At 63.3% G+C, this 14,007-nt stretch overlaps 1 long non-coding RNA gene across 1 annotated transcript; it reads right to left on the reverse strand.

Annotated features, from left to right (window-relative positions):
* Nucleotides 1–408: 408 nt before the first annotated feature.
* Nucleotides 409–2,621, reverse strand: LOC126650127 (uncharacterized). The gene is made up of 3 exons (XR_007631304.1): nt 2,555–2,621; nt 1,905–1,979; nt 409–471 (listed from the first exon to the last, which is right to left on the reverse strand). It is a non-coding gene; the product is annotated as an uncharacterized LOC126650127 (long non-coding RNA).
* Between the last annotated feature and the right edge of the window lie 11,386 nt (nt 2,622–14,007).

Below are 14,007 nucleotides of genomic sequence, written 5' to 3' on the forward strand. Positions count from 1 at the left end.
GGGGGTCCTGGGGAGGTTCTGGGGTTCCTGGGGGTTTTGGGGCTCCTGGAGGTCGGGGGTCCTAAAGGGGTTTTGGTGATCTGGGAGATCCTCGGGATTTTGGGGGTCTGGGAGGGTCTGGGGGTCCTAAGGGGGTTTTGGGGCTTCCTGAGGGAGTTTTGGGGGTTTGAGAGATTCTGGGAGGGTCTCTGTGAGATTTTGGGGGTCCCAGGGAGGTTCTGGGGGCTCCTGAGGGGTTTTGGTGATCCGGAGGTCCCCAGGATTTTGGGGGTCCCAGGGAGGTTCTGTGTGTGGGAAGGGGTGGGGTGGGGCTTTTTGGGGGAGGGGGTTGTACCTGCAGGACCTCCCACCTTCCTGTAGGAGAGGCTGGGGGTGCCCCAAAACCAGGGTGGCCCCGAGGAGCTCTCGCGAGGTTCCCAAAGGTCACCGTCAGCTCCAGGGTGCCCCACCCCCACCAGCAGCGTCTGCAGCCTGGGGGCCGGGGGTCACACACAGCCGGGGACCCTCCTGAGGGGGTTTTGGGGAGGTTTTGGGATTTTTTGGGGTTTCGGGGGTTTTTGGGGGTCCTGAGGAGTCGAGGTGGCTCTGAGCTCCTCCCCACCCCCACCCCCAGCCTGGGGGCTCAGGGGGGTCAGGGGGTCAGGGGGCCTCAGGGGGTTTAGGGGCTCGGGGGGTCAGGGGTTGTTTTTGGGGGTTTTGGGGTCCCTGGCTCACCCCGAGAAGTTGAAGGCTGCTCTGAGCTCCTCCCCACCCCCCACCCCCAGCCTGGGGGCTCAGGGGGTCAGGGGGTCAGGGGGTCAGGGGGTCAGGGGTTGTTTTTGGGGGGTTTTTGGGGTGTTTTTGGGGGTCCCTGGCTCACCCCGAGAAGTTGAAGGCTGCTCTGAGCTCCTCCCCATCCGCCATCCCCAGTTTGGGGGTCTGGGGGCCAGGGGGTCAGGGGGTCTGGGGGTAAGGGGGTTTGGGGGTCGGGGGGTCAGGGGTTGTTTTTGGGGTTTTTGGGGTCCCTGGCTCACCCCGAGAAGTTGAAGGCTGCTCTGAGCTCCTCTCCCACCCCCACCCTCAGCCTGGGGCCCAGGGGGTCGGGGGGGTCAGGGGGTCAGGGGGCCAGGGGGCCTAGGGTGGTCAGGAGGGATCAAGGGGCTGTTTTTGGGGGTTTTGGGGTCCCTGGCTCACCCCGAGAAGTTGAAGGCTGCTCTGAGCTCTTCCCCCACTCCACCCCCAGCCTGGGGGCTCAGGGGGTCAGGGGGCCGAGGGGGTCGGGGGGTCGGGGGGTCGGGGGCCGGGGGGTTCAGGGGTTGTTTTTGGGGGTTTTTGGGGTTTTGGGGTCCTGAGGAGTCAAAGGCTGCTTTGAGCTCCTCCCCACCCCACCCCCAGCTTGGGGGCCTGGGGGCCAGGGGGTCTGGGGGAGTAAGGGGGTCAGGAGGGTTCAGGAGGGGTCAGGGGATTGTTTTTGGGGGTTTTTGGGGGTTTGGGGTCCTGGCTCACCCCGAGAAGTTGAAGGCTGCTCTGAGCTCCTCCCCACTCCCCCACCCTCAGCCTGGGGGCCTAGGGGAGTTCAGGAGAGGCCAGGGGCCCAGGGGGTTTGGGGGGTCGGGGGTCAGGTTGTTTTTGGGGGTTTTGGGGGTTTTGGGTGTCCCTGGCGCACCTCGAGAAATTGAAGGCTGCTCTGAGCTCCTCCCCCCACTCCCCCATCCCCAGCTTGGGGGTTTGGGGGTCAGGGGTTGTTTTTGGGGTTTTTGGGGTGTTTTTGGGGTCCCTGGCTGACCCTGAGAAGTTGAAGGCTGCTCTGAGCTCCTCCCCCTCCCCATCCTCAGCTTGGGGGTCAGGGGGCTCAGGGGGTCGGGGGCCAGGAGGGTCAGGGTTGTTTTTGGGGGTTTTGGGGGTTTTTGGGGTCCCTGGCTCACCCTGAGAAGTTGAAGGCTGCTCTGAGCTCGTCCCTCGCAGACGTTGTCGGCTCCGCAATCCCTCTCGAACGGCAGCTTTGGGGTTTTTGGGTCAAAAGCGGGTGAGACCTCCCTGATAATTTCTGGGACCCTCCCACTCCCATTTCCACCTCCCACCCCAATTTGTTACCCCCCCCACCCTGGGTGCCCCCCAATACCCCAATTCTGTGCCCCCCAATCTTGTTGCCCCCAACCCCCCAATTTGTGCCCCCGACCCCCAAATTTGTGCCTCCCAATTTGTGCCCCCCCAATTTGTGCCCCCCACACTTGTGTCCCCCCAATTTGTTACCCCCCCAATTTGTGCCCCCTGACCCCCAATTTGTGCCCCTTCAACCACAATTTTTGCCTCCAATTTGTGCCCCTCCCCAACTTTTGCCCCAACCCCTAAATTTGTGCCCTCCCAACCCCTCAATTTGTAGCCTCCCCGATCTGTGTCCCCCCAACCCCCCAATTTGTACCCCCCAATTCTTACCCTCCCACCCTTGGGTGCCTCTCAATTTGTGCCCCCCAAATTTGTGCCCCTCCCACTCTGTGCCCCCAATTTGAGGCTCCCCAACCCCCAACTTGAGTCCCCCCTCAAATTTGTGCCCCCTCCCCAATTTTCCTCTCACCGTGGCGGTGACGGCGCTGTCGGAGTCGGGGCTGAGCTGGGGTCGAAGCCCTCAGCCACGACCAGGGGTCCCCTGCCCCCAGGGTCACCTCAGCACCAGCGGGGCCAGCGTGTCCTGGGGCACTCCTGGGACCCCCCAAAAAAACCCGGCATGGGAGACCCAAAACACCAAAAATATCCCAAAATATCCCAAAATTATCCCAAAAATAACCTGCCCCTCCCCCCCAGGGTCACCCTCAGCACCAGCGGGGTCAGCGTGTCCTAGGCACTCCTGGGACCCCCACAAAAACAGCACTGATGGGACCCTCAAAAACACCAAAAATACACCAAAATACCCAAAATACCCCCAAAATACCCCCAAAATACCCAAAAATACCCCAAAAAATCCTGCCCTCCCCCCAGGGTCACCCTCAGCACCAGCGGGGTCAGCGTGTCCCGGGGGCACTCCTGGGACCCCCCCCAAAAAAAAATTGGGATGGGAGACCCCAAAAACACCAAAAATACATCAAAATACCCAAAATATCCCAAAATTACCCCAAAAACACCCCAAAAATCCTGCCCTCCCCCCAGGGTCACCTCAGCACCAGCGGGGTCAGCGTGTCCTGGGGCACTCCTGGGACCCCCCAAAAAAACCGGGCATGGGAGACCCCAAAAACACCAAAAATACCCCCAAAATACCCAAAAAACACCCCAAAAAACCCCAAAATACCCAAAAATACCCCAAAAATCCTGCCCCTCCCCCCCAGGGTCACCCTCAGCACCAGCGGGGTCAGCGTGTCCCGGGGGCACTCCTGAGACCCCCCCCCAAAAAAAACCGGGATGGGAGACCCCAAAAACACCAAAAATACACCAAAATATCCCAAAATATCCCAAAATTACCCCAAAAACTTGCCCTCCCCCAGGGTCACCTCAGCACCAGCGGGTCAGTGTGGCCTGGGGCACTCCTGGGACCCCCCAAAAAAACCGGGATGGGAGACCCCAAAACCACCAAAAATACACCAAAATATCCCAAAATATCCCAAAATATCCCAAAAACCCTGCCCCTCCCCCCCCCAGGGTCACCCTCAGCACCAGCAGGGTCAGCGTGTCCCTGGGGCACTCCTGGGACCCCCCCAAAAAAAAAACAGCACTGATGGGACCCCAAAAACACAAAAAATACACCAAAATACCCAAAATACCCAAAAATACTCCCAAAAAATCCTGCCCCTCCCCCAGGGTCACTCCTCAGCACCAGCGGGGTCAGTGTGGCCTGGGGCACTCCTGAGACCCCCCCCAAAAAAAAAACGGGATGAGAGACCCCAAAAACACCAAAAATACCCCCAAAATACCCAAAAAACACCCCAAAAAACCCCAAAATACCCAAAAATACCCCAAAACCCTGCCCTCTCCCCCCGGGTCACCTCCTCAGCACCAGCGGGGTCAGCGTGGCCCGGGGCACTCCTGGGATCCCCCCAAAAAACAGCACTGATGGGACCCCCAAAACACCAAAATATCCCCAAAATACCCCAAAAACCCAAAAATACCCCAAAATCGTGCCCCTCCCAAACCCCCTGAAATCCCCTCAAATCCCCCAAACCCCCCAAATCCCCTCAAATCCCCCTAAATCCCCCCAAATCCCCCCAAACCTTGAAGTTGATCTGGAGGTCCTGGCGCTGCCGCCCCTCCTCAAATCCTCCCAAATCCCCCAAATCCCCCTCAAATCCCCCTAAGACCCCAAATCCCCTCAAATCCCCACAAATCCTCCAAACCCCCCAATCCTCCCAAATCCCCCAAAACCCCTAAACCCTCCCAAATCCCTCCAAACCCCTAAATCCCCTCAAATCCCCCAAACCCCCAAACCTTGAAGTTGATCTGGAGGTCCTGGCACTGCCGCCTCCTCAAATCCCCCAAAACCCCTCTAACCCCCAATCCTCCTCAAATCCCCCAACCCCCACCCCAAACCCCCTCAACCCTCCAACCCCCCTCAACTCCCTCAAATCCCCTCCAACCCCCCACTCCTCCCCAAATCCCCTAAATCCTCCTCAAACCCCCCAAACCTTGAAGTTGATCTGGAGGTCCTGGCACTGCCGCTCTCTCCTCAAATCCCCTACATCTCTCCGAAATCCCTCTTCCAAACCTCTCAAAACCCCCAAACCCCCCAAATCCCCAAACCTTGAAGTTGATCTGCAGGTCCTGGCACTGCCGCCCCACCCCCACCCGCAGGGTCCCGTTTTTGGCCGCGGCCCTGTCCGGGAAGACTCCCGGCCCCTGCAGGCGGGAGGGGTCCAGTTCAGCCTGGAACCACAGCTGGGACCAGATCTCAGAGCCTGGGGGAAAAATGGGATTTATGGGGGTTTGGGGGATTTATGGGGTCTGGGGGATTTATGGTGATTGGGGAGGTTTGGGGGATTTGGGGGATTTGGGGGAGGGGTCCAGCTCTGGCCTGGAACCACACCTGGGACCACACCTCGGAGCCTGGGGGAAAAAAGGGATTTATGGGGATTTATGGGGTTTGGGGGATTTGGGGGATTTATGGGGGTTTGGGGGATTTATGGGGTTTGAGGGGATTTGGGGGAGGGGTCCAGTTCAGCCTGGAACCACAGCTGGGACCAGATCTCAGAGCCTGGGGGAAAATGGGATTTGGGGGGCAAAAGGGATTTATGGGGGTTTGTGGGGATTTATGGGGGTTTGGGGGATTTAGGAGGGGTCCAGCTCGGCCTGGAACCACAGCTGGGACCAGATCTCAGAGCCTGGGGGAAAAAGGGATTTGGGGGACAAAAATGGGATTTATGGGGTTTGGGGGATTTGGGGGTTGGGGGATTTTGGGGGATTTGGGGGATTTGGGGGAGGGGTCCAGCCTCGGCCTGGAACCACAGCTGGGACCAGATCTGGGAGCCTGGGGAGAAAATGGGATTTGGGGGTAAAATGGGATTTATGGGGGATTTGGGGATTTATGGGGTTTGGGGGATTTGGGGGGTTGGGGGATTTTGTGGGGATTTGGGGATTTGGGGGAGGGGTCCAGTTCAGCCTGGAACCACACCTGGGACCACACCTAGGAACCTGGGGGAAAATGGGATTTGGGGGACAAAATGGGATTTATGGGGGTTTGGGGGGTTTGGGGGGATTTATGGGAGATTTATGGGGATTTGGGGAGAGGGTCCAGCTCGGCCTGGAACCAGAGCTGGGACCAGATCTCAGAGCCTCGGGGAGAAAAAGGATTTGGGGGGTAAAATCGGATTTATGGGGGATTTATGGGGGTTTGAGAGGGATTTGGGGGGTTAGAGGGGATTTGGGGGATTTGAGGGGGCTGGGGGATTTGGGGGTATTTGGGGTCCCGGGTGATTTTGGGGTCCCAGGGTGGATTTTGGGGTCCTGTGGGTGTTTTGGGGTCTCACCGGCCGCTCGGGGTTTTGGGGGTCCCGGGTGGGTTTTGGGGTCCCGGGCTGTTTTTGGGGTCCCGGGTGGATTTGGGGTCCCGAGAAGGTTTTTGGGGTCCCTGGGCTGTTTTTTGGGGTCCTGGGTGGATTTTTGGGGTCCCGGGTGGTTTTTGGGGTCCCTGGGCTGTTTTTTGGGGTCCTGGGTGTTTTGGGGTCTCACCGAAGCCGTCGGGAGTGCGTTTGGAGGATCCAGGGGATTTTGGGGGTCTCAGGGGGATTTTTGGGGTCCCTGGGCTGTTTTTTGGGGTCCGGGGTGTTTTTGGGGTCTCACCGAAGCTCGTCGGGGGTTCTGGGGGTCTGAGGGCTATTTTGGGGTCCTGGCAGATTTTGGGGTCCGGGGGTGTTTTGGGGTCTCACCGGCCGCCGGGGTGCGTTTGGAGCCCCTGATGCAGACGCGGGTGAGTGCCGAGGGTCCCTCAGCTCTCCCTCCTCGGGGCACTCGAAGGCGCCGCCGGGACCACCGGGGTCGAACGAGACCCCCACCCGAACCCGCAGCAGGGGGCGCCCTGGGGTTTGGGGTCACCCCGGGGGTTTGGGATTTGGGTCACCCTGGGGGTTTAGGGGGAATTTTGGGATTTGAATCACCCGGGGGTTTAGGGGATTTGGGGGATTTGGGGGATTTGGGGTCACTCTGGGGGTTTGGGTAACTCGGGGGTTTGGGGATTTGGGATTTGGGGTCACCCTCGGGGGTTTGGGGGATTTGGGGTCACCCCGGGGGTTTAGGGGATTTGGGGTCACCCCAAGGGGGTTGGGGGATTTAGGGATTTGGGGTCACCCCGAGGGGTTTGAGGGGATTTGGGGTCACTCCAGGGGGTTTAGGGGTTTGGGGGTCACCCCGGGGGTCTGGGGGAGATTAGAGGGGATTTGGGGTCCCAAGGAGGTTTTGGGGTCCCAGTGAGGTTTTGGGGTTTTTGGGGTGCCTGAGGAGGTTTTTGGGGTGCCCAGGGAGGTTTTTGGGATCCCAGTGAGGTTTTGGGGTTTTTGGGGTGCCCGGGGAGGTTTTTGGGGTGCCCGAGGTTTTTGGGGTCCCAGTGAGGTTTTGGGGTTTTTGGGGTGCCCAGGGAGGTTTTTGGGGTCCCCCAATGAGATTTTGGGGTCCCCGTGGAGGATTTTGGGGTCCCAGGCAGGTTTTTGGGGTGCCTGAGGAGGTTTTTGGGGTCCTGAAGTGATTTTTGGGGTCCCAGTGGGTTTTGGGGTTTTTGGGGTGCCCGAGGAGGTTTTTGGGGTGTCCGAGGAGGTTTTTGGGGTGCCCGAGGAGGTTTTTGGGGTCCCCGTGGAGGCTTTTGGGGTCCCCAGGGAGGCTTTTGGGGTCCCACCTGAGCAGCAGCACCTGCCCCCGCGCCCCCACGGCCAGGTCTGGCAGTCGATCCCCGCTCAGGTCGCGGCCCCCGCTCAGGGACCACCCAAAAATCGGGCCCGCTCGGGAATTCGGCACCTGAGATGCGCTGGGGAGGGACGGGTGAGACCCCCTCACAAGGTGAGACCCCCCCAAGGTGAGACCCCCAGGTTAGAAAGGAGAGACCCCACAAATGAGGGTGAGAACCCCCCACAAAGGTGAGACCCCCCAGATAAGACAGGTGAGACTCCCTAGGTGAGACTCCCCCAGATAAGACAGGTGAGAGAGACCCTCAGGTGAGATCCCCAGCCCAGGTGAGACCCCCAGGTGAGACCCTCAGGTGTGACAGGTGAGACCCCCCATAAGACAGGTAAGAAAGACCCCCCAGGTGAGACCCCCAGGTGAGACCCCCCAGGTGTGACAGGTGAGACCCCCAAGATAGGTGAGAGAGACCCCTCAGGTGAGACCTCCCAAATGACACAGGTGAGACCTCCCCAGGTGAGACCCCCTCCCAGGTGCCCCCACAGCCCCCTCCCACCCCTCCAGGTGAGACGCCCCCACCCAGGTGAGACCCCCAGGTGTGACAGGTGAGACCCCCAGACAAGACAGGTGAGAGAGACCCCTCAGGTGAGACCCCCAGCCCAGGTGAGACCCCCAGCCCAGGTGAGACCTCCCAGACAAGACAGGTGAGAGAGACCCTCAGGTGAGACCCCCTGCCCAGGTGAGACCCCCAGCCCAGGTGAGACCCCCTCAGGTGAGACCCCGCCCAGGTGAGACCCCCAGGTGAGACCCCTCAAGTGTGACAGGTGAGACCCCTCCACATAAGACAGGTAAGAAAGACCCCCAGGTGAGACCCCCAGGTGAGACCCCAGGTGAAACCCCCCAACCCCTCCCACTCCCCCAGGTGAGACACCCCCACCCAGGTGAGACCCCCAGGTGAGACCCCCCCAGGTGAGACCCCCAAATGACACAGGTGAGACCCCACCCACCCAGGTGAGACCCCCCAGGTGAGACCCCCCCAGGTGAGACTCCCCATCCCCTCCCCCCCAGGTGTGCAGGGCCCCTCACCTGGCTGTGCTGGGCCTGGACCCCGCCCCTGGTGCCTCCGAACAGGTAAACGGCCCCGAGCCCCCCGTCCTCCTGCGGGGCCCCCACGGCCACCTCGGGCCACCCATCCCCGTCCAGGTCACCCAGGTGGGCCAGGCTGGCCCCAAAACCACCCAGGGGGTGCCCAGGATGGCCCCTCAGGGACCCCAAACACTGCAGGGACCGGCCCTGGGTGAGACAGGGGGGACAGGTGAGACAGGGGGGCCAGGCTGGCCCCAAAACCACCCAGGGGGTGCCCAGGATGGCCCCTCAGGGACCCCGAGCACTGCAGGGAACGGCCCTGGGGACAGGTGAGACAGGTGGGACAGGTGAGACAGGTGACACAGGTGACACAGGTGACACAGCGGGGCCAGGCTGGCCCCAAAACCACCCAGGGGGTGCCCAGGATGGCCCCGTAGAGACCCCAAACACTGCAGAGACCGGCCCTGGGGACAGGTGAGACAGGTGGGACAGGTGAGGTGACACAGGTCACCCAGGTGAGCCAGGCTGGCCCCAAAACCACCCAGGGGGTGCCCGGGACGGCCCCGCAGGGACCCCAAACACTGCAGGGACCGGCCCTGGGTGAGACAGGTGAGACAGGTGGGACAGGTGACACAGGTGACACAGGTGACACAGGTGACCCAGGTGGGCCAGGCTGGCCCCAAAACCACCCAGGGGGTGCCCGGGACGGCCCCTCAGGGACCCCAAACACTGCAGGAAACGGCCCTGGGTGAGACAGGTGAGACAGGTGAGGGGGGACAGGTGACACAGGGGGGCCAGGCTGGCCCCAAAACCACCCAGGGGGTGCCCAGGATGGCCCCTCAGGGACCCCAAACACTGCAGGGACCGGCCCTGGGTGAGACAGGTGAGACAGGTGGGACAGGTGAGGGGGGACAGGGGACACAGGGGGGCCAGGCTGGCCCCAAAACCACCCAGGGGGTGCCCGGGACGGCCCCTCAGGGACCCCAAACACTGCAGGGACCGGCCCTGGGTGAGACAGGTGGGACAGGTGAGGGGGGACAGGTGGGACAGGTGAGCCAGGCTGGCCCCAAAACCACCCAGGGGGTGCCCGGGACGGCCCCTCAGGGACCCCAAACACTGCAGGGACCGGCCCTGGGTGAGACAGGTGAGGGGACACAGGTGACACAGGTGAAACAGGTGACACAGGTGGGACAGGTGACACAGGTGGGACAGGTGACACAGGTGGGACAGGTGACACAGGTGACACAGGGGGGCCAGGCTGGCCCCAAAACCACCCAGGGGGTGCCCAGGATGGCCCCGTAGAGACCCCAAACACTGCAGGGACCGGCCCTGGGGACAGGTGAGACAGGTGAGGGGGGACAGGTGGGACAGGTGACACAGGTGGGACAGGTGACACAGGTGACACAGGGGGGCCAGGCTGGCCCCAAAACCACCCAGGGGGTGCCCGGGACGGCCCCGCAGGGACCCCAAACACTGCAGGGACCGGCCCTGGGTGAGACAGGTGAGACAGGTGACACAGGTGACACAGGTGACACAGGTGAGGGGGGACAGGTGGGACAGCGGGGCCAGGCTGGCCCCAAAACCACCCAGGGGGTGCCCGGGACGGCCCCGCAGGGACCCCGAGCACTGCAGGGACCGGCCCTGGGGACAGGTGAGGGGACACAGGGGGGACAGGTGAGGGGGGACAGGTGACACAGGTGACAGGTGACACAGGTGCCAGGCTCCCCAGGTGAGGTGCCCCAGGCGCCCCAGGTGACACAGGTAAGGTGACACAGGTGAGGCACACAGGTGACACAGGTGACAGGTGCCCCAGGTGAGGTGCCCCAGGTGCCCCAAGTGACAGGTGACACAGGTGACAGGTGACACAGGTGCCAGGTGCCCCAGGTGCCAGGCTCCCCAGGTGATGTGCCCAGGTGAGGTGCCCAGGTGAAGTGCCCAGGTGTGCCCCCTCACCTGCTGGCGCAGCTGGCACAGGTGGACGCGGCCGCCGCCGCCCCCCCCGTAGAAGTTGGGGGTCCCCACGAGCAGCAGCTCCGCCCACCCGTCCCCGTCGGGGTCCAGGGACAGCAGAGACCCCCCGAAGTACGAGCCCACCTGTACAGGGGGGGACAGGTGAGACCAGGGGGGACCAGGGGGGACAGCAGAGACCCCCCCGAAGTAGGAGCCCACCTGTACATGGCGGGGACAGGTGAGACCCCCCCCAAATAGGAGCCCACCTGTACATGGGGGGACAGGTGAGACCCCCCCGAAATAGGAGCCCACCTGCACAGGTGAGACAGGTGAGACCCCCCAAAAATAGGAGCCCACCTGCACAGGTGAGACAGGGGGGACAGGTGAGACCCCCCCAAATAGGAGCCCACCTGCACAGGGGGGACAGGTGAGACCCCCCCCAAAGTACGAGCCCACCTGCACAGGTGAGACAGGTGAGACCCCCCAAAATAGGAGCCCACCTGCACAGGTGAGACCCCCCCCAAAATACGAGCCCACCTGCACAGGTGAGACAGGTGAGACCCCCCCCAAATAGGAGCCCCCCTGCACAGGTGGGACAGGCGAGACCAGGGGGGACCAGAGGGGACGGGGGGACAAGGTGGGACCAGGTGGGACCAGGTGAGAGGGGACAGGTGGGACAGGTGAGGTGGGACCAGGTAGGACAGGTGGGACAGGTGAGGGGAACCAGGAGAGCTGGGACAGGTGGGACCAGGTGAGATGAGACAGGTGGGACCAGGTGGGACCAGGTGACATGGGATGGGTGGGACAGGTGAGGTGGGACCAGGTAGGACAGGTGGGACAGGTGAGGGAGGGTGGGTGGGACAAGGTGGGATGGGTGGGACAAGGTGGGACCAGGTGGGACAGGTGAGGAGGGACGGGCTAGATAGGACCAGGTGGGACAAAGTGGGTCAGGTGAGGTGGGACCAGGTGGGTCAGGGGGAACGAGGTGGGACAGGTGAGATGGGACAGGTGGGGAAGGAAAGGTGAGCTGAAGTGGGACCAGGTGGGACAGGTGACATGGGATAGGTGAGGTGGGACCAGGTGGGACCAGGTGGGACAGGTGAGGTGGGACCAGGTGGGACCAGGTGGGACCAGGTGGGACAGGTAAGATGGGACAGGTGGGGAAGGAAAGGTGAGCTGAGCTGGGACCAGGTGGGACAGGTGAGGTGGGACAGGTGAGGTGGGACCAGGTGGGACAGGTGGGACAGGTGACATGGGACAGGTGAGGCGGGACCAGGTGAGGTGGCACCAGTTGGGGTCCCCCCTGTGTGGGGGTGCATGGGGTCAGTGTGGGGGGCGTGTGTTCCCCCCACCAGGTGTCCCCCCCCTCACCTGGGACCCCAGACATGACCCAGGAGGCTCCAGGTGCCCCCAGGTGTGTCCCCCCAGGTGTCCCCTCACCTGGGACCCCAGACGTGGCTCAGAGGCTCCAGGTGTGTCCCCACTCCCCCAGGTGTCTCCCCCTCACCTGGGGACCCCAGACGTGGCTCAGGAGGCTCCAGGTGCCCCCCCCAGGTGTCCCCCCCTCACCTGGGACCCCCAGACGTGGCTCAGGAGGCTCCAGGTGTGTCCCCACCCCCCCAGGTGTCCCCCTCACCTGGGACCCCCAGACGTGGGCTCAGGAGGCTCCAGGTGCCCCCCCAGGTGTATGTGGGTGTCAATGGGGGCTGTGTCCTCCCAGGTGTCCCCCCTCACCTGGGACCCCAGACGTGGCTCAGGAGGCTCCAGGTGCCCCCCCAGGTGCCCCCCCAGGTGTGCCCCCCCAGGTGTCCCCCTCACCTGGGACCCCCAGACGTGGCTCAGGAGGCTCCAGGTGCCCCCCCAGGTGCCCCCCCAGGTGTCCCCCCTCACCTGGGACCCCAGACGTGGCTCAGGAGGCTCCAGGCGCCCCCCCCAGGCGGGTGCAGGAACAGCAGGACCCTCCCCACGTGCCCAGCCCGGGGGGCCCCCAAAGCCAAAGCTCGGGACCCCCCCAGGGGCACCCAGGCCAGGGAGTAACCTGGGGAGGGGCACCCAAAAACTTCAGGGGGGCACTAGGACCCCCAAAACTCTTCAGGGGGGCACCGACCCCACACTCTCAGGGGGCACCAGGACCCCCCAAAACCTTCAGGGGGGGCACTGGGACCCCCCAAATTCTCAGGGGGGCACCAGGACCCCCAAATTTAGCTAAGGGGGGCACATGTGACCCCCAAATTTTCACAGGACCCCCCAAATTTTCCAGGAGGGTATCAGGACCCCCAATCTTTCCAGGGGGACACTGAGACCCTCTAAAACCTTCAGGGGGGCACTCAGGGACCCCCGCAAACTTCAGGGGGCACCAGGACCCCCAAAATTTTCACAAGACCCCTCGAATTTTCCCAGGGGGTATCAGGACCCCCCCAATTCTCAGGGGGCACCAGACCCCAAACCTTCAGGGGGTGACACAGACCCCCTCCCCAGGAACACTTGGGGTGTCCCCAGACCCCCAAAACCCCCAGACCCTCCCAGTCCCCCCAAACCCCCATGCTGGGTCACCAACGACCCCCGAAACCCTCTTGGGGTGTCCCCAGACCCTCCCCCCAGACTCCCTTTGGGGTGTCCCAGAACCCCCAAACTTTCTTGGGTGTCCCAGGACCCCTAGGACCTTTGGGGTGTCCCCAGAACCCCCAAGACCCTCCTGGTGTCCCTAGGACCCCCAACCCCCCTTAGACCCTTTGGGGGAGTCCCCAGACCCCCAGGACCCCAGACCCCCCCAGGATCCCCGGGACCCCCAGGACCCCAACCCCCCCCAGGACCCCTTTGGGGTGTCCCCAGAACCCCCAGGACCTTTAGGCTGTCCCCAGACCCCCCAAGACCCTTTGGGGTGTCCCCAGAACCCCAGGACCCCCCAGACCCCCCAGGACCCCCAACCCCCAGGACCCCCAAGCCCCCCAGGACCTCCCAGACCCCTAGGACCCCTTGGGGTGTCCCCAGAACCCCAGGACCCTCCAGATCCCCTCGACCCCTTTGGGGTTCCCCAGAACCCCCGAAGACCCTCCTGGTGTCCCCAAACCCCAGGACCCCCAGACCCCCAGGACCCCCAAGCCCCCCAGAACCCCCCAACCCCCCATCCTCCTTTGGGGTTCCCCCAAACCCCCAGGACCCCCCAGACCCCAGGATCCCCAAACCCCCAGGATCCCCAACCCCAAAGGACCCTTAGAGGTTTCCCAGACCCTCCCAGGACCCTTTGGGGTGTCCCCAACCCCCAGGACCCCAGACCCCCCAGGACCCCTTTGGGAGTCCCCAGACCCCCCTAGGACCTCCCCCAGACCCTCCTGGTGTCCCCAGGACCCCCAAACCCCCAGGACCCCCAGACCCCCCAGAACCCCCAGATCCCCCCAGGACCCCCCCAACCGCCCCCAATCCCCCTTTGGGGTTCCCCCAAACCCCCAGGACCCCCCAACCCCCCAATCCCTCTTGGGGTTCCCAAACCCCCCAGGACCCCCAGACCCCCCAGGACCCCTCAAACCCCCCCCAGACCCCCAGACCCCCAGGACCCCTCTGGGTGTCCCCCCGTGTCTTACTCCAGGTAGGCCCCTCGGGTGTCCCCGGGGTGTCCCCGAGGTGTCCCTGGGGTGACGTTGAGCAGGGTGGGGGTCCCCCCCTGGAACAGGAGGCCCCCGGACC

Source organism: Myiozetetes cayanensis, unplaced genomic scaffold (assembly GCF_022539395.1).
Source record: "Myiozetetes cayanensis isolate MyiCay16 unplaced genomic scaffold, myiCay2020 scf556, whole genome shotgun sequence".
Taxonomy (NCBI): domain Eukaryota; kingdom Metazoa; phylum Chordata; class Aves; order Passeriformes; family Tyrannidae; genus Myiozetetes; species Myiozetetes cayanensis.